The sequence below is a fragment of the Lissotriton helveticus genome, chromosome 7 (assembly GCF_964261635.1).
Source record: "Lissotriton helveticus chromosome 7, aLisHel1.1, whole genome shotgun sequence".
In the NCBI taxonomy this organism is placed as follows: Eukaryota; Metazoa; Chordata; class Amphibia; order Caudata; family Salamandridae; genus Lissotriton; species Lissotriton helveticus.
In genome coordinates, this window is record NC_136068.1 from 1,409,787,204 (window position 1) to 1,409,814,484 (window position 27,281).

General features: G+C 50.4%; 1 protein-coding gene across 1 annotated transcript in view; it reads right to left on the reverse strand.

Annotated features, from left to right (window-relative positions):
* Window positions 1–27,281, reverse strand: part of DNAH9 (dynein axonemal heavy chain 9) — a 1,695,107-nt gene that overhangs the window by 1,263,365 nt on the left and 404,461 nt on the right. The gene's annotated exons all lie outside the window — the stretch shown is intronic.

Here is a 27,281-nt window from a genome sequence, read left to right on the forward strand (position 1 = left end):
CAGGGGGTCGCCTCGAAACTCAGGCGATGCACAAAAATCTCCGCCACACACAGACTCGCAGGCTAGTGCGGACCTTTTTGCTGAAAGCGGACAGGGTTGACTTGTTTCCGCACCATCTTTTCCATGACAGGCCGTTTACTTCAGTATTACGCATCTAATGATGTTGTTAATTTTTGCAGTGTTTTCCATACTTGTTGAGAATTGAATGTTGCCCCGTTTGCGGTTCTCGCATGGCGGAGCGTTGCCAACCCCCATGGCACGAGCCGTACTGTACTTTTCTCTTACTTTGCCTTTATTTTTCAGGTACATTACTAGTCAACTGTTTTTGTCTGTTGATACTGGTTTTCTTATTAGGGGTGGGAAAAGCCTCCTAGGGCTTAAGGAGTGGCTTGGTGGTGGGAGGTTGGGGAGGGTTGTTTTATGCTTTGGTTCTAATGTTTGTGACAATGCACTGTTTTTCTCCATGAGTGATGCCTGTTTTGTGGGAGGGAGGCGGCGGTTATGCACACACATGTTTTATTGTGATTCCTTCGGATTTGAATGGCTAAGGTAGGGCAGCAATCTGGTCCTTCCAGACTTACCCTCATGTCTTGGAATGTCCGAGGTTTAAATGACACGAGAAAAAGACGAAAGGTTCTAAACTACGCAGCGCGACATGGGGTAGATGTATTGTTTCTACAAGAGACACACCTGGTGAGATCTGACTCTTCCTCCTTTGCAAAAGGCTGGGGCATGCACAGGTTCTTCTCTAGCTATAGCAGATATGCGAGGGGGGTGGCGATAATGATACATAGGCGCGTCCCATTTGTGCACTCAGACAGTATATTTGATGATGATGGCAGGTATGTTATAGTTACGGGGATACTTCTTGGCTTCAAGATCACCTTTGTTGGAGTATACGGTCCCAATTCAGATTCCCCTGCCTTCTTCCAGAGTCTCCAGGATGCCCTGCTACGATTGGACACTGATATGTTGGTGATGGGGGGCGACTTTAACCTGTTGATGAACTCTACCAGAGACAGCACTTCCTCTTCCCCAGATTGTAAACCCCGTTCACACGCTGTACTGACAGATATGTGCACGCACTACCCACTAATTGACATTGAGGCCCGTTTACACTCTAACACACCCGCCTATACCCATCACTCTGAATATCACAACACTAGTACCAGAATCGACTATTGGCTCCTTTCCCCAGGGGTGGCCGGCTGGGTAAGAGATCATTCGACACTCCCACGCACGCTGTCTGATCACTCTCCCATTGTGCCAACCCTACTGATTCCCAGGCTGGGAGGATATGAGAAACAATGGCGCTTCCATGGCAAGGCGTTATCTGACCCGGTCTTCAAGGAAGACATTCGTACGGCAATAGAGGAGTATTTTGAGCTCAACGAGGGCACAGTGGACACTTGGGCTACATTGTGGGAGGGATTCAAGGCCACTATTAGAGGGGTTTGCATCAATAAACACATAGGGGCTTTGCGCGAGATCCGTGCCTCCCTGACACGTATCGAGACTGAAATTGACACACTGGACATGGGCGCGCTCACAGACGCAGACGGTAGGGTAGAGGCGAAAAGGCTAGAGCTGCTGCAAGAGTTCAGAGACACTGCAGACAGGGAACTGACATATCTCTGCGCACAACACTCAGCTAGACAATACGGAGAGGGTGACAGGCCTGGCAAGCTCTTGGCTCAATTGCTCCATCCTCCCCGCCAGGCTTCATACATCTCTGACATGGTGGATGAACTGGGCGTTCGTCACCGGACCACCCCTGCCATTTGCGATGCCTTCCTATCCTACTACAAAAAATTGTACACCTCCACTCTGACGGAAGACTGTCGCGACCCAGGCCCCTATATCAACGAGATCTCTCTGGTATTCCTGGAAAAGTATATGCAGGATTTTCTGGCGATGCCTATCGATCCAGACTGCGTTGTGGAAGCCATAGATGCATTGAAGGGCTCCTCGGCGCCGGGTCTAGATGGCTTTTCGGCCGACTTTTATAAAGAATACAAAGAGGAACTGGTACCGCGCCTGATTGAGGTGTATGCGGAGGCGCTTGAAACCGGGGTTTTGCCACCCACGCTGCGAGAGGCAGTCATCATTTTACTTCCTAAACCGGGTCGGGACCCCACGAGATGTGGATCGTACAGACCCCTTTCCCTACTCAACCTTGACTACAAGATTTTGGCAAAAGTCCTCGCAACTCGACTGTCTTTACTTATGGAATCTATCATTTCGCCGGCCCAGTCCGGATTCGTCCCCCATAGGTCCACCTCCTTTAACCTACGGACGTTGTTTTCTGTGCTCCACAGAATAGACCCACGTACACCGGCGGCTGCGGTGTTCTTGGATGCCGAGAAGGCATTTGACTCCCTGGAGTGGCCGTTTTTTCTGTCAGTCATGAACCGGATGGGCATGCCATCACTGTTTGTCTCCACGGTCGAGCTGCTTTATACCGCCCCTAGGGCACGGCTGCGCCTTAATGGCACGCTCTCTGATAGCTTCCCTCTTTCCCGGGGAACCAGACAGGGATGCCCCCTGTCCCCCCTACTATATATTCTGGCCATGGACCCTTTGGTACGACACTTTCAGGAGCGCCACCTACACCGCGGGCTCCAGTTTCGGACGGGTCCGTTACTCATCTCCCTCTACGCAGATGATACCATTCTATATGTCAGGTCTCCGGAGACAAATCTGACGCCCTTGCTGCTGGAGGTGACACGCTTTGGGGAGTACTCCGGCCTTCGTATTAATTGGCACAAATCCGACATCTTTCCACTCACCCCATCCACAGACCGCTGGGAACGTCCGTTCCCGCTTGAGTGGAATGCTGACTCGGTGAAATATCTGGGTATCCAAATTCATCTGGACACGGTATCCATGATTCGTCTAAATTACGGCCAGGCGTTGGACTTTCTGGAGGATAATATAGCGCGTTGGATTCGCCTCCCTCTCTCGATGGCTGGCCGTATCGCCATAATCAAACTGATTGTACTTCCCCGTTTTCTATATTTATTTAATAACATACCGATCCCACTCACTAAAATCTTCTTCACCCAACTACGCTCTCTGTTGCTGCGGTTGGTGTGGGGGGACAAGAACCCGCGAGTCTCGTGGCGAATCCTGACACTGCCTTATGAAAGAGGTGGCTTTAGAGTGCCGGACTTTTATCTTTACTACCTAGTCGCGCAATGCGCCTATGCACATCCTTGGTTCCATCCGGATGCTCGGATCCCATATCTGAGGCCTGAAGCGGACTTGGTACTACCGCTTGCCCTCAATTCAATATTGCCCAAAGGCTTACCCCGAGACCCGCTAGACATACAAACTGTGTCCACTACATCGTGGGCTTGGATGCAATTACGTAGACTGCTCCAGTTGGACGTGTTGTACTCTCTGGCTCTTCCACTACCGAACCCACACTGGCTCCCCATCACCGCGGAGACAGTGGTCCGCAAAACGTTGTCCAAATACCAGCTCACCACAATAGGAGACCTATTCCCAGACGGACATGTTTTTTCGGTGTCCGAGGATCCGCGATTCACGGACCGGACGTTTATGGATTCATTTGTCCTGACCAGAGTGCGATCCATGCTTAGAGCACAGTTTTCCTCGTTCCCACTGCCGTCAGATGACATGGCTGCACTAACTTTCCTACTCCAGTCACAAACGGGAGCGCATATGGTTTCCAGGTTGTACGGACTCTGTGTAGCGGCCCTTCCTGCTTCGGACGCGAGGGTCCGTGCGGCATGGGAAACTGATCTGGGTGGTACTATCACGGACGTCCAATGGACAGCCTGTTGCCGCGCCACTAAGGATGTATCCGTCAACAGTAGGCATAAGCTAATACATTTTAAATTTTTGAGGTGCCTATACTTCACGCCGGCGCTGGCCCACAAAATCGACCCAGCCAGACCTCATTACTGCCCTAAATGCAAAGCCCCACATGCTGATTTTGCACATCTCACATGGACTTGTCCAAAACTACACAACTACTGGCTACAGGTACACCGCATCTTGGGCGACATTTTAGAGTGCGAGCTGCAGCCCAGACCAGAGATTGCGCTGCTTGGGTATGTCGCTGAGTTCCCCCGTGCCACGCGGAAACTTGCTGCCATAGGTTTCTTGCTCGCAAAACGGGAAATTGCTTTACTCTGGGGATCCAGACGAATTCCCGATTCCAAGACATGGTTGCGCAGCCTTGCCCAATGCAATACCAATAGTGTGGAATACTCCACGCAGGTTCCAACAGCTTCGCGCCCAGTCGACATATGGGGCCCATATCGACAGTATGTTAGAAGATAACGCGGGCTACACACTCCCAAGCTGCTAGCTCTATTGTCCCAGAAGGGGTGGGCTAGATATTTCTAGTAGGACAGTCGAGCGCTGCCTATTGCGTTCTGGAGGGCTTAGCGTGAACACACTATTGGAAAGGGGTAGACGTGAGCTGCTGATTCCAGGATGTATGCTGGTTGGAAACGGGATGTTTTTCTCCTCTGTTACCTTGCCTACTTTGCCCCGATTGAAAATATTGCATTACCCTAGTCTTTTCATTTGTCGTTCCATCAACCCTCGTCTGCCTATGCCAGTGCTGCTACCACCTTGCTCGTAATTGATGTGTTGCTTGTCGCTCTCTCTGTCACGAAGGCTTATTCATTTTCGTTATGTTTGAAAAAGGTTATATCTCTTTGCATTGACTTTCCACGCGTGCGATTTTCATTACGATCTGGAAAAAGGAAAATAAGAGTTCTAGAATGTTTTGCAATGCTTATAATATTATTGGTCTCGTCCTCCACTTACTTATTTTGTATAATGACCACTTAAGTTTTCACTGTAATCAGTTTACTATGTGATTGTATGCTTGCACGGACCGATCTGATGCTAATAAAGAGATTTAAAATTTTTTAAAAAAAACATGTCTCAGACATGTCATTGCAGAGCCTGCATGTGCAGTTTTAAACTGCCATTTTAACCTGGCAAAAAAAACTTTTGCCTGTGCAAACCTTCCTTTTTAATACATAGAGGTCATTCCGAGCAGCCCTGAGGGCAGGGTGTAGTGTATTTAAAAAGTTGGACATGTACTTTTAAGTTTTACTTGTCCTGGTAGGGAACACTCTTAAATTTGTTTTTCACTACTGCAAGGCCTAGATGTCCCAATGGACAACATTGGGGTCACATTTTTGAGTTTTTTAAGTGTCATTTCCAAATGAGAAAATATAACTTGTTCAAGGTTGGCGTCTCAGGACAGTTAATGTAAAATACTAACTCATGGTGAAGTCAGATTTTACATTCCATTCTGAAAATGCCACTTTTAGAAAGTAGGCATTTTCTTGCCTTAGACATGTGGTGCCTACAGCCTGTTTCTGGTCACATGACTAAGTGTAGTTGGCAATTGGAATTTGTGTATTCCTCCAAGACAGCCAGGTACAATGGAAGCTTAGGTGTAATTGAATAGGCCATCATTGGCAGGATGGTAGAGAAGAGCTGCGCCCAGCCTCACTTGCACCTGAATCAATCAATTAATCAGGTGTCTTGTAAAGTGCGACTACTCACCTGTAAAGGTCTCAAGGCACTAGGGGGCAGGAGGGGACTGCTGATCCGTCGAAGGCACCGTGCTTCATTTGAAGAGCCAGGTCTTGAGGTCCTTCCTAAATTGAGACAGTGAGGGAAATTGCCTGAGCTGGAGAAGCAGGGTGTTCCAGGTCTTTGCTGCGAGGTAGGAGAAGGATCTTCCTCCGGCTATGGTCTTGCCGATAAGTGGGACTGTGGCCAGGGGCAGTTGGGCAGAGCAGAGGTCTATGCTGCTGATGATGCGTGGGTGAACGTTTTTCTGGGCTCAGTGGGGATCTACTTGAAGATCTTTCAGTGCAGGCTTAGCGTGTGGAAGTAGGATGATGAGACGGCGTTGGTCTGGTGCTTTCATGGTGAAAAAGGAGTACAGGATAATGCAGAGGTTTAGTGCATGGTCTGTGGGTGTGGGGGCGTTCCAAGTGCTGTGGGTCCCCAGGAGACATACTAGGCAGAGGGGCTGGAGCCCAGGATGAGGACTTCAGTCTTCTCCCAGTTGAGCTTGAGGCAGCTGATCTTCATGCAGTTAGCGACAGCCTTCAAACAGTCATAGAAGTTGTTCTTAGCAACTGTGGGTTTGTTGGTGAGGGAGAGAATCAGCTGGGTGTCGTCGGTGTAGGAGACAATATTGAGTCTGTGTTTCCTGACGATGGCTGCAAACGGGACCAAATAGATGTTGAAGAGAATGGGGCTCAGGGAGGAGCCCTGGGGCACTCCATAGCTGATGTCTGTGGGTTCAGAGTGGAACAGGTTGTGTCCTGTCTCCACAAAACGGGCTGCATACCCCCATGTAGTTAGTCTGGAGCCAGGGCAGGGAAGGCAGGGCATCTGTACATAAAAGAAGGACCTCAGACACCACCACTTTAGTACACTTCTGATCCTGTGGATACTCTGCCAGGAAGAAGGACTGCTATGCTACTGAATGATTGCCACTCTGCTGGACTCCTGCTTTGCTGTGCTGGCCTGATACCTGCAGCCCTCTTGCCTGGGTGGGAAGGACTGGACTACATCTTTTGAACCCAGACCCCAGAGTGACTCCAAGGACAAATGGCTGGCCTCCTGATCTGAAGCCTCAGGGTAATAACATGCTTCCAACAACCTTGTGACAGCACCTGGACTCTACCATTTGTGAGTCTACCCAGCCAAGTGGTGCCACCCCAGTCATGAACTCTTGGAAGTGGGCCTAAGGTGCTTGCCAGTGGAACCGATACATGTTCTCTGCTGAGCAGAGCATCACCGAGCAGAACCAATGCATCTCCTAAGATGAGCGATGCATCCCTGAGCAGAACTGAAGCATCCCAGCTTCTGTGTGGATTGGACCCATCGCAAAGAGCAGTGCCACCCCCGCAGTGTTCAGAACAGATGAATGCCAAGGGGCATCTCTCTTGGACAGCAGCCTCGACGATGCTGGACTCAGCATCGTAACCCCGCTGCTCCTCAGAACCAACGTCTCGCCAGCTGTGCGCTGCATCCTCAATGGCGGGACTTCGCATCGCAAAACCCCATTGGTGGTATCCTCAATAATGATGCAACAGTACCTCACACTGCTTTTTGGAGCTATTCTGACCTACAACGAAAAAATTAAATAGCTTCAGTTTTACTAATTTGATTTTTGTCGTTTTGATCTCAAATGGGCCACGAGAAGCAGGGAAGCGTCAGGGAAGAATGCCAATGTATCGCGAGGAGCAGGCCAGGTGTCGCGGGCAGGAACTGCTGTAGCATGAACATCCTGAAGTTTTTGCTAGCGGTCGAGTCAGTGCCTCGTGAGGGCACTCCCCGCTAGCTGTTGCTGCTGTGGCACAAAGGGTCAGGCTGATGGAACTTTGTGTTGGAGGGCTGTGCGAGTGACAAGGTTTCACAACCAACATGTCCGTTCACCATCGCAGAGCCCAAAAACTTCATGTCAGCCTCTCTTAGGCCACACAAAGGGTCCAGGTCCTGGGAGGCATCACTTGGGGATCAGGATCTTTCTCCAGATGGATTTGGGCACTGGTTCGGGTGGTTGTGAGCCTGTTATATCCCTGAGGCTTTGAACAGAAAGCCAGCAGACTAGCCCTTGGAGTCACTCTGGGAGTCCTGGGTTCAGGTGCAGGTCCAATCTCTCTAACTCAGCCAGGAAGGCAGGAAGATAGCAATCCAGCAAGGCTGCAGTCTAGCAAGGCAGCACTCTCGCAGAGTGGCAGTCTTTTCAGCAGCAAAGCAGTCCTTCTTCCTGGCAGAGTATCCACAGGTCCAGAAGTGTACTAAAGAGTAACCCTGGGCGAAGTACTTCGCAACGCCCACGGAGTGGGCGTAGTGTTGCCTACTTCGCCCTTTGCAAAGTAGGCGTAGCAGGCAACACTACGCCCACTCCGTGGGTGTAGCGAAGTTGCCCGCCACCCGCCTCCCTCCCGTCCTTCCCTACATACCTAATTTGGGTTACATAGTTTTAGAAAAGTAAATAAAAAGCACTTACCTTGTCCGCCGCGTCCCGGGGCTCCCTCTTCTAATCGCGCCGCCGTCTTGGTCGCGCATGCGCATTGGTATCCAAGACGGCGGCGCGATTAGAAGAGGGAGCCCCGGGATGCGGCGGACATGGTAAGTGCTCTTTATTTACTTTTCTAAGACTATGTAACCCAAATTAGGTATGTTGGGGAGGGGGGCAGGCGGCGCATAGTGGGGCTATATGAAGTGCGTGGGTGGGTGTAGTTTCTCACCCACTTCGCGTAGCCCCACTACGCCTACTATGCCCACCCTTACTAAAGAGTTGATGTGTGAGATCCATTATTTATACCCAGTTGTGCCTTTGAAGTGGGGAGAAGCTTCTAGAGACATGCCTTTGAAGTGCACGTGAGCCCTGCCTTCCTGACTAACTACAGGGTGTAATTAGCTATTTGTGTGGAGGCAATATGCAGCCTATTCAAGTGTAAGTGGGGCTGGGCCCAGCTTCTCCCACTGATCCTGCCAGTGGTGGCCTATCCATGCACACCTAATCTTCCTATTGTGTGTGGCTTTCTAGGAGGAATACTCAAAGCGCAGATGTCACCTACACCTGGCTATGTGACCAGAAACAGGCTGTAGGCACCAAATGGCTAAGGCAGGACAACGCCAACTTTCTAAAAGTGGCATTTTCAAAACTGTAATTGAAAATCCAACGTACCATAAACTAGGATTGTTCATTACAATTCCAAAGGCACCAAACATGAAATGGTTGCCTGCTCCTATTTGGAAATGACAGCTTATTAAATAAAATATGGTAACTCCAATGTTATCATATGGTAGAGGTACGCCTTGCAGTAGTAAAAAAATAACGTAAGAGTTTTTCACTAACAGGACATGTAACACTCAAAAAGTACATGTCCTACTATTTAAATAGGGTGTGCCCTGCCCTCTGGGCTGTCCTGGGTCTACCTTAGGGGTGACTTATATGTATTAAAAAGGAAGGTTTGGCATGTCCAAAGGTTTGTTTTGTCAGGTCAAATGTCAGGATTAAACTGCACACACAGGCTGCAATGGCAGACCTGAGACATGTTTGAAGTGCTTGACACAATAAGTTATGCAGGTCCACTAGTAGCATGTACTTTACAATCCCTGGGCACAAGTAGGCCCATTTCACTAGGGACTTAGAAATAAATTAAATATTCCAAGTGGGTATAAGCCAATTCTACCTGCTTTAAGGAGAGAGCACAAGCACTTTAGTACTGGATAGCAGTGGTAAATTGAGCAGAGTCCTGAACAAAATCCCTCGAAAAAGAGGTTAGCAAACAGGAGGTCTGGAGTCAAAATGTTAAGGGAAAAGCACGAAAAGGATGTCAGATATATATATATATATATTCACTGAAAAAACCATAGGTTATAGACCATATATAGTTAGGAATTAGCATTTACAAAACCTTGAAAATTCACTGAAAAAACCATAGGTTATAGACCATATATAGTTAGGAATTACTCACACAAAACCATTGAAATTCCATATATAGTTAGTTGCTGTAGGAAGGGGGAGTCTCTGGTTGGCGCAGTGCAGCACTGGCGACAAGCAGGGCCTCTCTCTTCCTCGTCAGGGCTGAGGGTTACCTTCAAGACAACCTCTGCTTACCCTCTAGGTAGTGTGGCTTAAGCAGTCTTAGGCTAATCTCTGGGGCATGTAGGGTTAAACATTTGCAATATTATACCATCACCACCAACCCACCACACAATGACACCAAACTGTATTTGTAAAAATATATATCTTTATATAAATCTCAAGCAGGCTTGTAAATACAGTCTTGGTTGCTTTGGAAAGGCAAGGTTCCAGTTACTTTCAATAATGTCACAGTTCTTATTTAGCTTGTAATAAAAACAAATAGTCTTTACCCCTCAAAAAGGGTGCCACAGTTCCTGAATGCGATCTTTGGGGTCTCCTACCCCGTTCCAGGAAAGTACAGCGCTCCCTAGAGCTTCTGGGCGCTTTATCCGGCTTTTGCTGCAAGTCCCTATCAACCCTCACGCCTTCCGCGTGAGCAGGGGTGCGCGGCGTTCACTCCGATGGCCGAGAGGAGGCGTACCGGCCTCCCAGTCACCGTCACAAGCGCACAGGGTTTTGGCAGCCAAAGAGCGGAAAGTGCGGCAATCTCGGGGAAGGGGCCCTTCAAGGATGGGGCAAGGTTAGCAGAGTACCGGCTCCCCTTGGGGGGCGTTAGGGCACCTCGCAGGCTGAGAGGCGTTCCGCTGGCAGTGCGTCTCGAACTGGGCTGCGGGACGGCTTCCCGAAGTCTCGCAGTTCAGAGCGCACAGAGCGGGGGCCAGCAGGGGACGAGGGGTGCGCGCCTCACGGACTCCGTGTCCAGAGCGCGGCGCACCTCAGCAAACACAGTACCTTGTAGTCCTTGAAGGCGGGGGTCCGGGGCGGACGATGCCGGGGTTGATCTCAGGTCCCACGTCGCGGTGTCTTCCTCTGGCGATCCGAGCGGCGGCTCGGCTCAGGAGGGCGGCGTTGCGGTGGGGGTCAGATCTTCCGGCGAGGTGCTCCCGGCCTGGCAAGAGGGGGCAGGGCCCCGGGCAGCAGTGTGAGGCGCGAACACAGCCTCTGAGCGCACAGCGGGTAGTCCTTCTCTCCCCACGCCGCTGCAGCTTGCAAACGGCGGCGGCTGGGGCTTCAGGGCAACTCCTTCTCCTGTGAAGCAGGCAGGCACAAGGCAGGGTCCGTTCTTGCGGTGCAGACCGCAGTTAGGCAGGCGACAGGTACGGTGCTTGGGCCAGCGAGGCTGGTCCTGGCGATGTCAGCTGGGGCCTGCCAGATAGCAGTTGCGATGCTCGGCGGGACGGGGGTGCCAAGGGCCTCTCAGAGGGCACAGTGATTCTCTCACGGCGCTCTCCGCTTCTCCTCAGTAGTGGTGCAGGCAGATGCACGACACACAGCAGCTTTCTCTTCCAGGGTAGCGCCCACTGTTCCCGGGGCGCTGGTCAGGGGGCAAGTTCACAGGCAAGCCCTTGGAGATCTTTAGCAGAGTTTGGCACAAGTTGAATAAAAGCAAAGTCTTTCAGTCTTTCTTCTCCTGCTCTCCTTCAGCAGCAAGGCACCCACCACAGGCCAGTCTCTTGGGGTCAGAGGCAGTACTTCTCCATGCAGCTTCCAGGGTCCTTCTCTTCAGGCAGAGCTTCTTCTTTGCGCAAACTGGATCTAATTTACAAGGAGCAGGGCTCCTACTTTTATACCCAGTTTCTTTTGTTCTAGCAAGCCAGGGGGGCCTCTGCATAACTGCTCCAGTCTCTGAGTACTTGTTGTGGGTACTTATGACTTCTGCATTCAGTGTGAGGGCAGGCACATCAGCCGCTCCCCAGGGGGGCGGAGCCGGCATTGAGAGGGCAGGAGTGGCCTGAGTACTTTGTTGACAAGCTTCGGTCCTTCCTGGGCCAGGTGCAGGCTGAGTCATCAGTCGCTCCCCAGGAGGGCGGAGCCAGCATTGTGGTGGCAGGGGCACAGCCTGATGCATCATTCAGGGGAAACTCCCACCACCCATTAAGGGGTCCTCCTGCTAATCACTACCTGTCAACTCCCAGCCCTGTCACTCACACACACCAGACAGTCAGATCCACATCCAAGCAGAGGCGGGCTGAAATGGTTAGGCAAGCAAATGCTAACTTTCTAAAAGTAGCATTTGCAAACACAGGATATTAAAATAAACTTTACTAAAAGAAGTATTTTATTATTCTGAGTTCAGGCATACTAAACATGAATTTCTACCATGTTCCCTGAGCCTGCTGGGATTATAGAGTGTAATAATTCCAGCAGCCCATCTGGCCTAGAAGGGAACAGGTAGCCTTACAATAGTGAAAAACGACTTTGGCAGTAATTCACTATTAGAACATGCCACACACATCAGGGCATGTTCTACCTTACACTTACAATGCACCCTGCCCTCTGGCCTACCATAGGGGTGACTAATATGAAGGTTAAGGGAAGGTTTAGGGGCTGGCAAGTGTGTGCACTTGCCCAGCCAGGGTGACAGTACCAGACTGCACGCAGGTTCTGCAATGGCAGACCCTAGACACATTTTAAGGCTGCTTCTGTGGGTGGCGCAACCAGCGCTGCAGGCCCACTAGCAGTGTTGGCATTCACAAGCCCTGGCACTCCTGGTGCACTTTACTAGGGACTAACAGTAAATCCAATGAACCAATCATGGACATCAATCATATGTACACTTTACAGTAGGGAGCACTTGCACTGCGGCACGGGTTGGCCGTGGCGCAGTGCCCTGAGTAGCAGACACCAGCAAAACATTTGAGGCACAACAGCAAAAAGTGGAAGGGAAACCCACGCCAAGGTGCCAGGTCTAACACGTGTCCCCTCCAGCTGAAATGTGGGGAGAACTACCCTTCCCCAGGGAGTTCCTCATCACTAAGGCGGAAAAATCTGGACAGACCATCAGCGTTGGCGTGATCTGTGCCAGGGCGGTGTTCCACCGTGAAGTCCATACCCTGTAGGGAGATGGACCACCTCAACAGTTTTGGGTTCTCACCCCTCATTTGCATCAACCATCTGAGGGGCCTGTGGTCCGTCTGAACCCGGAAGTGAGACCCAAACAAGTAGGGTCTTAGCTTCTTCAGCGCCCAGACCACAGCAAATGCTTCTCGCTCTATTGCACTCCACCTACTTTCCCGTGGAAGTAACCTCCTACTGATGAAGGCTACGGGTTGGTCCCAGCCCTCCTCAGTCATCTGTGAGAGGACAGCCCCTACACCATGCTCTGAAGCGTCTGTTTGCACTATGAATTCCTTGGAGAAATCAGGAGCCAGGAGCACGGGCGCCGTGCACATGGCAGCCTTCAGGGTGTCAAAAGCCTTCTGACAGGTGTCAGTCCAAATCACATTCCTGGGCTGCTTCTTAGAAGTCAGTTCTGTCAAGGGGGTCACAATAGTGCCATAGCCCTTGACAAACCTCCTGTAATACCCAGTGAGCCCCAGGAAGGCTCTCACTGCAGTCTGGGTCTTGGGGGGTTCCCAAGCCAGGATGGTCTCAATTTTGGGTTGCAAGGGTGCCACCTTGCCACTCCCCACTTGGTGTCCCAAGTACACCACTGAACCCTGCCCAATCTGGCACTTGCTTGCCTTGATTGTGAGGCCTGCCTTGCGCAGCGCCATCAACACTTCCCAGAGGTGTCGCAGGTGTTCTGGCCAGGTGCCACTGAACACTGCGATGTCATCCAGGTAGGCGGCACTGAACTCATCCAGCCCAACCAACACCTGGTTGACCAACCTCTGAAAGGTGGCAGGGGCATTCTTCATCCCAAATGGCATAACCCGGAACTGGAAATGCCCATCTGGTGTGGAGAATGCTGACCTCTCCTTTGCCCCATCGGTTAAGGCGATCTGCCAGTACCCAGACGTTAAATCAAACGTGCTGAGGAACCGGGCAGCCCCTAGCCGATCAATGAGCTCATCAGCTCTGGGGATAGGGTGCGCGTCAGTCTTGGTGACTGAATTGAGTCCTCTGTAGTCCACACAGAACCGGAGTTCAGGTGTGGCTCCCGGCGCAGCAGCCTTTGGGACCAAGACCACGGGGCTGGACCAAGGACTGCTGGAAGACTCAACCACCCTAAGAGCAAGCATCTTGGAGACCTCCTCCTTGATGCAGGCCCGGACCCTGTCAGTTACCCTGTAGGCCTTATGCTTCACAGGTAAGCTGTCTCCTGTGTCCACATCATGGACGCACCAATCTGTGACACTAGGAACCAGGGAGAACAGGTCTGGAAACTGCCCCAGCAACTGGCGGCAGTCTTCCTGTTGCTCAGGGGTCAGGGTGGGTGAGAGGTGAACTCCATCCACTGACCCATCCTTCTCACAGGCCACTAAGAGGTCAGGAAGAGGCTCAGACTCCTCTTCCATTCCATCATCAGTGGCCAACAGCATGCCCACTTCGGACCTTTTCAAGTGGGGCTTGAGGCGGTTGACATGTAAGACCCTTAAAGGATTCCTGGGCGTCTTCATGTCCACCAAGTATGTCACTGAGCTCTTGCGCTCCACAACCTCAAATGGGCCTGTCCACTTATCCTGAAGTGCACAGGGTTCCACTGGGGCCAAGACATACACCTCTTGTCCAGGCTGAAGCTCTACCAGAGTGGCATTCTGGTCGTACCACCGCTTCATCTCCTCCTGGCTGGCTTCCAGATTTGCCTCAGCAAGTTGTCTGAAGCGCCTGGTTTGGTTTCTGAAGGCCAGCATGTAGCTATATACATTCTGGGGAGGTTTCCTGGGAGATTGCTCCCAGCCTTCTTTTACCAAACTCAGTGGTCCTCTCACGGGGTGACCATACAGCAGCTCAAAGGGGCTGAACCCTAGAGACTTCTGTGGCACCTCGCGGTAGGCAAAGAGCAGGCATGGTAAGAGGACGTCCCACTTACGCCTCATTGGACCTTCCAGGCCCATGATCATGCCCTTCAGGGTTCGGTTGAATCTTTCAACCAACCCATTTCCTTGGGGATGGTAAGGTGTGGTGAACTTGTAGGTTACCCCACACTCTTGCCAAAGGGACTTCATATACTTGGATATAAAGTTGGTCCCCCTGTCGCTCACCACCTCTAGAGGGAACCCCACTCTGGAGAAAATTCCCATTAGTGCACGCCCCACCACGGGGGCCGTCACTGTCCTCAGAGGGATGGCTTCAGGGTACCGGGTGGCATGATCCACCAAGACCAGGATGAACCTGTTGCCCATGGCTGTCTTGGGGTCCAGAGGCCCAACAATATCAATACCCACTCGTTGGAATGGCGTACTGACCACAGGGAAGGGTTGGAGGGGAGCCTTGTTCTTCCCTCCGCTCTTCCCACTTGCCTGGCAAGTTGGACAGGTCCTACAATGAGCATCTGAGCTCTTGTGCATTTGGGGCCAGTAGAAGTGGGTGACAAGCCTGTCATAGGTCTTGTCCATCCCCAAATGTCCTGCTAAAGGCACATCATGAGCCAGTCCCAGTAGGAAGGCTCTGAACTTCTGGGGTACCACCAGCACACGGGCTGACCCAGGTTCAGCAGCCTTAGGCTCTGAGTACAGGAGGTCATTCTCCCAGTACACATAATGTGTTTTGGCCTGAACACCATTGGCCTGGTCTGCAGCCTGCTGCCGCATACCCACGAGAGAAGGGCATTCTTTCTGCTCCCTGCAGAATTCCTCTCTGGAGGGGCCTCCTTCTTGCTGCCAATGGGTCAGCTCAGGCAGGTCCCCCAGTTCGGCAATTTGTTCCCCAGTAGGCTCCAGGGCATCCCCCTCAAGGTCTGCTTCCTCCTGGACCGTGGGAACTTCAGGGGCCGGTTTCCCACGCACCCTGCGCCTTCTCCCTATGGCCGGTTCCTGGGCCTCTCTCTCAGGCCCCAGGACCTCTTGATCACCCCTACTGGCTGCCATTGACCGGGTGGTCACGCACGCCCAGTCAGGTAGACCCACCATCTTCAGGTGAGTCGTTTTCTCCACCTTTTCCCAAGGGGAGTCCTCCAAGTCATTCCCTAGCAAACAGTCAACAGGCATGGTTTTCCTCACACAGACCTGCAGAGTACCAGAGACCCCCCCCCCCACTCGAAGGGAACTTGAGCCATCGGACACTGACTCTCTGAATTGTCAGCGTTGACAACCCTACAGTAGGCATGGGGTACAACCTGCTCCTGAGACACCAGGTGATGCCTCACTGCAGTCACACTGGCTCCTGTGTCTCTAAGAGCCTCAGCTTTCTTACCATTGATGGTAACCACCTGCCCATATTTTTTAGTGTTAGAGGGCAGGTAGCTTGTAGGGACCATCTCACTGTCTCCTAGTGAGACTAGGGTCATCTGAACAGGATCTCCACCCCCCGGGACCATCACTTCTTCTCCTAAGTGAACACTGGTCACTTGTCGGGGCGGAGCACCAGTGGGTGCTGGTTTTCCAAACAGGCGACACTTGGGGTCACTGGCTATGTGCCCCGGGTCACCACATTTGTAACAATTGAAGGGCCCCTTTGGAACAGGTCGACCTGTCGGGGCCCCATTCTGCTTAGGGGGTGGGGGAGGCTGAGAACCTTTCTGCTGGTCCCCTTGGGGATTACTTTGGGGGCCTTTTTGGAACCCTTTCTGTTTTCCCTTGTCCCCCCCACTCTTCTGCTGGGGACCCTGCCCACCCTTGGCGGAGTCTCCCACTGGACCCTTGTGGACCCTGGTGCTGAGCCAGCGGTCCGCCTCCTCAGCAAGTTTCCTCGGGTTGGACAACTTGCTATCAATCAGGTGCTGGCGTAACTCAGGAAAACATTGATCAGACAAGTGCTCCCATGCAATTAAATCAAAGAGACCTTGAAAATCATTCACTTTGTTACCCTTCACCCAACCATCCAGTGCTCTGCAAAAAAAAGTCACAAACTCCACATACGTATTCCCAGGCCGCTTATTACACCCCCTAAACTTCTGTCTATACATTTCAGGGGTAAGCCCATACCTGGTCATTAAAGCTTCTTTCATATGGGGATAGGATCTCTGGTCTTCAGAGGGCAAATCTAGCAGGGTGTCCCGCCCTTCGCTAAGGAACCTTCCCCATAACCCCGCTCCCCAATCCTTCTCAGGGACCCGGTGGGAAAGCATGGCTACCTCATATGCCCTAAACCACTGTCCTATGTCATCCCCCTTAAAGAACTCTTTAACTACATCTTTGGGGATGTGCACTCTTGACTCTACCTGCACCGGCGTTGTGCTGCCACCAGAGGGAGGATGATCCAAGGTTTTCTCTTTTAGACTCATCTCCCTCATTTTCACATCATACTCCAATTGGAGTTTTCTTTCTTCCAGAGCCATTTTTTTGCTTTCAAGCTCCATTTGGCCCTTCAACTTCAACTCTGCCAACTTTATCTCATGATCCCTGGTTGCTTGTCTGTCTGCCAGCTCCTCTGGCGACAGGCCTCTGCCAAAGCTGTGGACGCTGTCTGGTCGCTCAGGTATCACAGGATCCACAGGCGCATCCCTTGATTCACTCCAGGCTTTCAGGGCCCTGTAGAAATCATCCTTGTTCCTGCACCCTGCATGGGGAACCTTGAATTTCTTTATAAAGCTCCACAGTTCTTTCCTCTTGTAGTCATCCAACTTTGATGGATCCCATTCTACCTCCAACACCTCAGAGGTCAGGGATTCCGCCCCATCAACGCTGTTTGTGCCAGGCATGCTTGCAACACTAGGGATCTTCTTCTTTAGCAGAATTGAAAAACAAAAAGTCTGTGGCTAAGTTACTGGACTGTAATCACTATGCAATGGTCAGTAGCTAAGGTAAAACACTGCAAATGTAAATTCGCGAATCCTCACCGCTGCGTCCAATGTAGGAAGGGGGAGTCTCTGGTTGGCGCAGTGCAGCACTGGCGACAAGCAGGGCCTCTCTCTTCCTCGTCAGGGCTGAGGGTTACCTTCAAGACAACCTCTGCTTACCCTCTAGGTAGTGTGGCTTAAGCAGTCTTAGGCTAATCTCTGGGGCATGTAGGGTTAAACATTTGCAATATTATACCATCACCACCAACCCACCACACAATGACACCAAACTGTATTTGTAAAAATATATATCTTTATATAAATCTCAAGCAGGCTTGTAAATACAGTCTTGGTTGCTTTGGAAAGGCAAGGTTCCAGTTACTTTCAATAATGTCACAGTTCTTATTTAGCTTGTAATAAAAACAAATAGTCTTTACCCCTCAAAAAGGGTGCCACAGTTCCTGAATGCGATCTTTGGGGTCTCCTACCCCGTTCCAGGAAAGTACAGCGCTCCCTAGAGCTTCTGGGCGCTTTATCCGGCTTTTGCTGCAAGTCCCTATCAACCCTCACGCCTTCCGCGTGAGCAGGGGTGCGCGGCGTTCACTCCGATGGCCGAGAGGAGGCGTACCGGCCTCCCAGTCACCGTCACAAGCGCACAGGGTTTTGGCAGCCAAAGAGCGGAAAGTGCGGCAATCTCGGGGAAGGGGCCCTTCAAGGATGGGGCAAGGTTAGCAGAGTACCGGCTCCCCTTGGGGGGCGTTAGGGCACCTCGCAGGCTGAGAGGCGTTCCGCTGGCAGTGCGTCTCGAACTGGGCTGCGGGACGGCTTCCCGAAGTCTCGCAGTTCAGAGCGCACAGAGCGGGGGCCAGCAGGGGACGAGGGGTGCGCGCCTCACGGACTCCGTGTCCAGAGCGCGGCGCACCTCAGCAAACACAGTACCTTGTAGTCCTTGAAGGCGGGGGTCCGGGGCGGACGATGCCGGGGTTGATCTCAGGTCCCACGTCGCGGTGTCTTCCTCTGGCGATCCGAGCGGCGGCTCGGCTCAGGAGGGCGGCATTGCGGTGGGGGTCAGATCTTCCGGCGAGGTGCTCCCGGCCTGGCAAGAGGGGGCAGGGCCCCGGGCAGCAGTGTGAGGCGCGAACACAGCCTCTGAGCGCACAGCGGGTAGTCCTTCTCTCCCCACGCCGCTGCAGCTTGCAAACGGCGGCGGCTGGGGCTTCAGGGCAACTCCTTCTCCTGTGAAGCAGGCAGGCACAAGGCAGGGTCCGTTCTTGCGGTGCAGACCGCAGTTAGGCAGGCGACAGGTACGGTGCTTGGGCCAGCGAGGCTGGTCCTGGCGATGTCAGCTGGGGCCTGCCAGATAGCAGTTGCGATGCTCGGCGGGACGGGGGTGCCAAGGGCCTCTCAGAGGGCACAGTGATTCTCTCACGGCGCTCTCCGCTTCTCCTCAGTAGTGGTGCAGGCAGATGCACGACACACAGCAGCTTTCTCTTCCAGGGTAGCGCCCACTGTTCCCGGGGCGCTGGTCAGGGGGCAAGTTCACAGGCAAGCCCTTGGAGATCTTTAGCAGAGTTTGGCACAAGTTGAATAAAAGCAAAGTCTTTCAGTCTTTCTTCTCCTGCTCTCCTTCAGCAGCAAGGCACCCACCACAGGCCAGTCTCTTGGGGTCAGAGGCAGTACTTCTCCATGCAGCTTCCAGGGTCCTTCTCTTCAGGCAGAGCTTCTTCTTTGCGCAAACTGGATCTAATTTACAAGGAGCAGGGCTCCTACTTTTATACCCAGTTTCTTTTGTTCTAGCAAGCCAGGGGGGCCTCTGCATAACTGCTCCAGTCTCTGAGTACTTGTTGTGGGTACTTATGACTTCTGCATTCAGTGTGAGGGCAGGCACATCAGCCGCTCCCCAGGGGGGCGGAGCCGGCATTGAGAGGGCAGGAGTGGCCTGAGTACTTTGTTGACAAGCTTCGGTCCTTCCTGGGCCAGGTGCAGGCTGAGTCATCAGTCGCTCCCCAGGAGGGCGGAGCCAGCATTGTGGTGGCAGGGGCACAGCCTGATGCATCATTCAGGGGAAACTCCCACCACCCATTAAGGGGTCCTCCTGCTAATCACTACCTGTCAACTCCCAGCCCTGTCACTCACACACACCAGACAGTCAGATCCACATCCAAGCAGAGGCGGGCTGAAATGGTTAGGCAAGCAAATGCTAACTTTCTAAAAGTAGCATTTGCAAACACAGGATATTAAAATAAACTTTACTAAAAGAAGTATTTTATTATTCTGAGTTCAGGCATACTAAACATGAATTTCTACCATGTTCCCTGAGCCTGCTGGGATTATAGAGTGTAATAATTCCAGCAGCCCATCTGGCCTAGAAGGGAACAGGTAGCCTTACAATAGTGAAAAACGACTTTGGCAGTAATTCACTATTAGAACATGCCACACACATCAGGGCATGTTCTACCTTACACTTACAATGCACCCTGCCCTCTGGCCTACCATAGGGGTGACTAATATGAAGGTTAAGGGAAGGTTTAGGGGCTGGCAAGTGTGTGCACTTGCCCAGCCAGGGTGACAGTACCAGACTGCACGCAGGTTCTGCAATGGCAGACCCTAGACACATTTTAAGGCTGCTTCTGTGGGTGGCGCAACCAGCGCTGCAGGCCCACTAGCAGTGTTGGCATTCACAAGCCCTGGCACTCCTGGTGCACTTTACTAGGGACTAACAGTAAATCCAATGAACCAATCATGGACATCAATCATATGTACACTTTACAGTAGGGAGCACTTGCACTGCGGCACGGGTTGGCCGTGGCGCAGTGCCCTGAGTAGCAGACACCAGCAAAACATTTGAGGCACAACAGCAAAAAGTGGAAGGGAAACCCACGCCAAGGTGCCAGGTCTAACAGTTGCACTAACTATATATCGCGCACCCGCAATCCACTGCTGATCATGTCACATATTACATCATTCATGACATGGTCAGTGACATCACTGATGACATCACTGATGACATCTCAAATGACATCACTGATGACATCACTGATGACATCTCATTTGACATCATTCTTGTGCTAATACGATAAACCTCTTCAGACTCTAATATAACCTTAGATACACTCAGTGTATACAGACACTCACACACTGCCACTCATCCATGGAGTTACTCACACACCCAGTCAGTCATGCAAAGAAACAATCTCACCTCCATTTCTTCAACTATACAGTTAAACACACCTTACTTATTGAAACATATACTAACACATATTTACTCTCTTATACAATCCCTGATACAAGTTCACAATGATCGATACAACTACTCACTCATTCAGTGGCTCTCATGCACAGTTATTTATATATGCCAACTCTCACATGTACTGTGTTTTACATATGTACTTACTATGACATGTAGCATTGAGATATCCATTCACTCATCAATACACTCATGCACACAGTCAACTGCCCATGTAGCTGTTTCCACATGCACTCTTGAACTCATACACCTAGTGAATAAACTGCTCACACATCTATGCATAGAGTCACACACCTTCCAGCCACCCCTACACAAACTCAATCTCCCATAGAAATACTTGGGCAACCAATTAATAACACATATAGCCTCTCGTATAGCTAATGATCAACACATGCAGCAGTTTACAGAACAACAGACATAATGATGCACAAATTAAGACAGTTTAGTCACTAACCCATGCATTCAGTGAGACACATTTAATCACTCACTCATACAGTCAGTCACGCACCTACTAAATCCTTCATCCAGACACTTATACATCCACTCATTCTTCAATATGTAAAACATATTTAAACTTTACAAAAACACACAGACACTAGATGATGTCATCAGTGATGTCATGTGAGATGTCATCAGTGATGTCATTTGAGATGTCATCAGTGATGTCATCAGTGATGTCACTGACCATGTCATGAATGATGTAATATGTGACATGATCAGCAGTGGATTGCGGGTGCGCGATATATAGTTAGTGCAACTAACTATATATGGAATTTCAATGGTTTTGTGTGAGTAAAATAAGGTTTTTTAAATGCTAATTCCTAACTATATATGGTCTATAACCTATGGTTTTTTCAGTGAATTTTCAAGGTTTTGTAAATGCTAATTCCTAACTATATATGGTCTATAACCTATGGTTTTTTCAGTGAATTTCAATGGTTTTTTAATAGCAAATATCATAAGCTGTCGAATGTCAAGTACGTGGTAAGTGAAAACATTTTCGTGTTTATGCACACTGATCTGCTTTGAATGGTGCCCCCCCCCCTCATTTCTATTAGGAGTACTCTCTCTTTGCAGATAGTGAAAGGTAGTTAACGCAGGTCTTTGCCCCCATTGTAATCCGTCGTGCCTGCTTCTCTCTCCATTTGATTGATTGTTATCCAAGTATTTACTGTTTTAGAATTAGTTCTCTTTGGTTCATTCTCTATTTACAAACAAACACAGAGTCGCAATACTCTGTTTAGTCTTTGCAGATAACGAAAAATCGTGTAAAAAAAAAAGAAAAGGAATCGAGCAAAATCAGTAGGCCACTAATGGGATCTCTTTTTGACCTCGCTAAAATAGAAACATTAGGAACAACCCCTCATGACAAATACAAAACTAGTGAGATGAACTGAACTCCACACAATGATGGCTGCAAAACAGCTCGGCTCCGCCACCCACCCCGCCCAAAATAACGATAAAGAACGGCTGCCATGATTGGTTGCGGAATGACCACGACGGAGCTACGAAATGGTGCTGCTCTCATGCTAACCCCAGCTTCAGTCTGAAACATCCAGAAACACTGTAGACTACCAATTCGATCAGTTCCGGTAGCGCCCCAATGTAACCCGGTAGAGAAGAACTAGCTCTCCCCTCTTTGACTGATGGTTCTTGTTGCCTGTCCCTTCTGTTGTCATTTAACAGAACTATTTAGCCTGCTGAAAGGGGTTGTGTTCCGACCGCTGGTTGGTGGAGACATTTTGACTATATTCTGTACCTGCGTTGTCGCGTAATGCGTCATATGACGCGCCGCGTTAGCGCATCCGGAAGTCATCCGGGGCGCGCAGCGCGTAACGTAAGCATAACAAGTCATGTGACTTGTTAATAAAACTTTTCATTGGTTCATTTTACTTTTCTTATTGTAATGATGAAAGGCTTGGTCATATGACCTAAAAATTACGCTTTTCATTACTTCCGAACATTATTTTTTCTTAAATATATGTTATAATGTTCCAGGCTAATGTACTTTCCCGGAAATTTTACAACTGTCCTGCAAGTAAAATATATTCTTTTTTCGAGAAAAAGAGCGTTTCTTCGTCCCATGACGGAGCCGTTGAGCAAAAGAGGGTCGACCTGCTGTCTTAGTCGCCGATACGCCTGAATATGAGATTCTTATCGATCACTTTATGTTGCAGGAATAGAAAACACAACAGCCCTTGACCATTTATCTTTACTGCGTTCCTTCGTATTATACCTTTTACCCTTCATGTAATTGGTCTGCTTTATTTCACTTGCCTTTTAATGATTCTAAAACAGTCACTATTATTAAAAACTTTACCAATGTATATACTACTACCATGTTTTCTTTTAAAAACCTTTATTGTGAAAATTTCATTATACAAATACGAGCCTATAACCACGTGGGCCTGCCACAGAGCAAACTGTAATCGTATATGATGAATAGACATTTACACTGTAGAGGAACGTAACGGGCGGGCCATTAGGTTGCAAGAACTAAGGTGTCTAACAGTTACGGAATCGGTGGACGTACATTTTATAATTAAAATACGACAGGGCCAGTTACAATAAAATTATCTAGATATACATTTGCGGGCAAGTACCATGGGTGACGTTAATTCGAACTTTCAACAGTACAGTAATCAATAACACATCAGAACTTAATATCAATAGGGATGTCGAAATATTCAATCAATTCTCGTCCCCGCCCGCCATGTGCTTCAAAACTGCATACGTATCTCGTGATTTCAAGGTTCTGCAACCAGTACACAACAAGGAGTTACGAGTCCCATTTATTCCGGCGCCATTTTGGGCGAGGACGGGCAGGTCCAGGATATAGTCAAAATGTCTCTACCAACCATCGACTATGATGATGTTCATATGCTGTATTTATTAGAGTAACACTCATCTGTCCACATGAAATTAATTTGCCACAATCTAAACATGTCATTTTAATCTTTCCAAAGTTCTTCTAAATATTTGGGACCGTTTCCCTTGCCTCTGAAGCTCTCAGTGCCACTTCTTTGATGAATGTACTAGCAGGTCAGGGGTTCTCCTCCAAATCTCTCTTTTATGCAGCACTATAATTAATTGGTGCCACCTCTCCATATGACGATGCATGGTATAGTTACCACAACTATATTTTTTTTCGGTTCCTCTGGAGAGTTCATCGTGGCAGATGAAGCGTGTAACGTACCGGGCATTTACCTTTTTTTGCATGTACAGGAAAGGAAAAGAAAATCGAGAGTCCGAGTTCTAAGGTGTCCCAGGGCCATTTTAGTGGACCAGGCCCAAATCCAAAGAACAGGCCGCCATTTTGAGAGTCCTCTTGCAGCCGCCTGTCGCTGTAGCATCAAGAGCAGCCGAAACTCAGCTGAATGGCAACTGAAACGGTAAAGGGGCGCCCCACTACAGCAGACGAGCCTCCACCTAGGAAGGCCCATTCACGCCGGCTCCCCCCCCCTTCGGGCACCCCACGCCGTTATTCGGAGCAGTATTGTAGGATGGCCACACCAGTGCGGCAACTTGCTAGACATCACCTCGGTGGTAACCGAATCTCAATGCCTTGTGGTGTCTCCTATTCAGAAAACATTGTTATGCTGCCTTCGACCTATTCGCCGCAAGTGCGCACACAACTCAACTGCATAGCTTGCTAGACACCACCTCGGTGCCATCCGGATCTTGGAATGTCAGCACCTTTTGGTGTCTTCTCTTCAGAAAATATTGTTGCGCTGCCTTTGGCCCCATTCGCACATCGGTCCGCTACTGACGCCATCTCACAGGCTAATGGGGCGCCCCACGCCGAGTTTCAGCATTGTAGAATAACCACACCAGTACAGCAACTTGCTAGACATCACCTCGGTGCCATCCGGATCTCGGCGCCCCACTGCAGATGAAGTGCCTCTCAACTATGAAACCACCACGGTGACATCCGGATCTTGGCGCGTTGTGCTGCCTTCGGCCTATTCGCACATCGGTCCGCTACTGACGCCATCTCACAGGCTAATGGGGCGACCCACGCCGAGTTTCAGCATTGTAGGATGACCACACCAGTACAGCAACTTGCTAGACATCACCTCGGTGCCATCCGGATCTCGGCGCCCCACTGCAGATGAAGTGCCTCTCAACTATGAAACCACCACGGTGACATCCGGATCTTGGCGCGTTGTGCTGCCTTCGGCCTATTCGCACATCGGTCGGCTACTGACGCCATCTCACAGGCTAATGGGGCGACCCACGCCGAGTTTCAGCATTGTAGGATGACCACACCAACTTGCTAGACATCACCTCAGTGCCATCCGAATCTTGGCATCTCAACGCCTAGTGGTATCTTCCATACAAAAAATATTGTTACGCTGCCTTTGGCCCCATTCGCACATCAGTCCGCAACTTAGACATCACCTCGGTGCCATCCGGATCTTGGCATCTCAGCGCCTTGTGGTGTCAGTCAGAAAATATTGTTGCGCTGCCTTTGGCCCCATTCGCACATCGGTCCGCTACTGACGCCATCTCACAGGCCAACGGGGCGCCCCACGCCGACTTTCAACATTGTAGGATGGCCACAGAAGTGCGACAACTTACTAGACACCACCTCGGTGCCATCCGGATCTTGGCGCGTTGTGCTGCCTTCGGCCTATTCGCACATCGGTCCGCTACTGACGCAAACTCACAGGCCAACGGGGCGCCCCACGCCGACTTTCAGCATTGTAGGATGGCCACACCAGTGCTGCAACTTGCTGGACACCACCTCGGTGCCATCCGGATCTTGGCGCGTTGTATTGCCTTCGGCCTATTCGCACATCGGTCCGCTACTGACGCCGCCTCACGTGCCAACGTATTTTCTCCGCATTTTATACCCTATGCCGCATAACAGGTCATGTGACTTGTTTATAAAACTTTTCATTGGTTCATTTTACTTTTGGTTTCCGAATGATGGAAGGCTTGATCATATGACCTAAAAACAACACTTTTCATTGGATGAAAACTTTTTTTTTCCCCCAAACGATGAAAGCCCCACCTTGTTTCTGGATGTTTCAGACTAAACTGGCGTCAGCATGAGAGCACCACCATCTCGTAGCTCCGTCGTGGTCATTCCGCGAGCAATCATGGCAGCCGCTCCCCACCAGAAGCCTGCAGGAGTCGGGGCCCCCAAAACTTTTGATGAATTCTCAAGGCGGAGGGGACGCTTTCGAGAATGGGGTCCAAGACCTAGCAGACAAGCGTCCGATTTCCAAGGTGTCCCAGGGCCATTTCAGTGGACCACGCCCAAAAAGGAAAGAGCCTGCCGCCATTTTGAGAGTCCTGTGGCAGCCGCCTATCGCTGCACCGCAAGAGTGGGCGCAACTCAGCTGAATGGCGGATTTTGACACAGTGGACCAAAAGCGGACGGAATGGCAACTGAAACGGTAAAGGGGCGCCCCACTAAAACAGATGAGACTCCACCTGGAGAGGCCCGTTCACGCCGCCTCCCCCGGGGCGCCCCACGCCGTTATTCGGAGCAGCATTGTAGGATACCAAAACCAGTGCGGCAACTTACTGGACATCACCTTGGTGCCATCGTTCTGCTGCCTTGGAACTATTCGCACAACAGTTTGCTACTGATGACCCACCCCCCGCGACGCCCCACGCCGTTATTTGCTGGGTGGCAACTTACTAGACATCACTTTCGTGTCATCTAGATTTCGGCGCGTTCTGCTGCCTTGGAACTATTCGCACAACAGTTTGCTACTGATGACCCACCCCCCGCGACGCCCCACGCCGGAAATCTGGACGTTGTGCTGCGTTGGGACTATTCGCACAGCCGACCGCTACTTCGTTGTTTTTCCCTAAAAATGTTTATATGTTATTACTATTTTTGTTTTCTTGTATATATTTATAAATTATTAAAGTTTTATAATCTTACTACTTTGTCGGAGTGCTATATATTTTTAATGTGACACATAATTGTAAAAACTTTGATGTACAAAGAGTCATCCCTGGAATCTTCCGCTTCACGCTCGGTCCCCTCCCCAATCACAATACAGGATGGTTTTCAGATAATAGCAACGCTTCTGCTGTGACGGATCTCATCGAGTGTGGGCCTTGATCTACTATAACTCCTTTGAAGAGGGGTGATTCTTTACAGCTGTGGCCATAAACTACATCTGCAGGGCTAGCTGATAGCCTAGGACCGGCCTGGACAATCGGACACAGAGGAAAAGGAGTTTCAGAGGGTGCGGTAGTGAATAGGGCGAAAGGGAGGTGTCGGGCGGGCACAGGGTGTGATTCTCAGGGAAGAGCAGCGCAGATGGGGGGAGGTTTATTACCCATGCATAAGACAGAGAGCGGGGGTGACCACTGCCTGGGTGAGATGCTTGCGAGGGTGGGGAGCCATGCTAAGGATCGACAGCGTGCACAGAGTGGGTCTGGTCAAGGCATCTAAAATGGCTGCCGTGCACGACAAAAGTGTGGCATTTGAAAAAAGACAAGATGGCGCACACAATGTTTTTCAACAATTCCTGATTTCCTTCGAATCGAACGTTAACAGACGTTGGGGCATATTACCAAAGTTAAGCGATATTTATCCCTAACGATGCATTGCAAAGATTTTTTTACCGTCAGAAATTATCGCAGATAAACCTTGCTATTATCAAGGTTCATCGCAAATACGATAAAAAACGAGCGCAATGCATTAATATCGCTGAAAACTCCGCGATATTCATGCATTACCGAGCTAATGCTCTTAGCCATGTTATCCACCTCCCATTGGATAACAT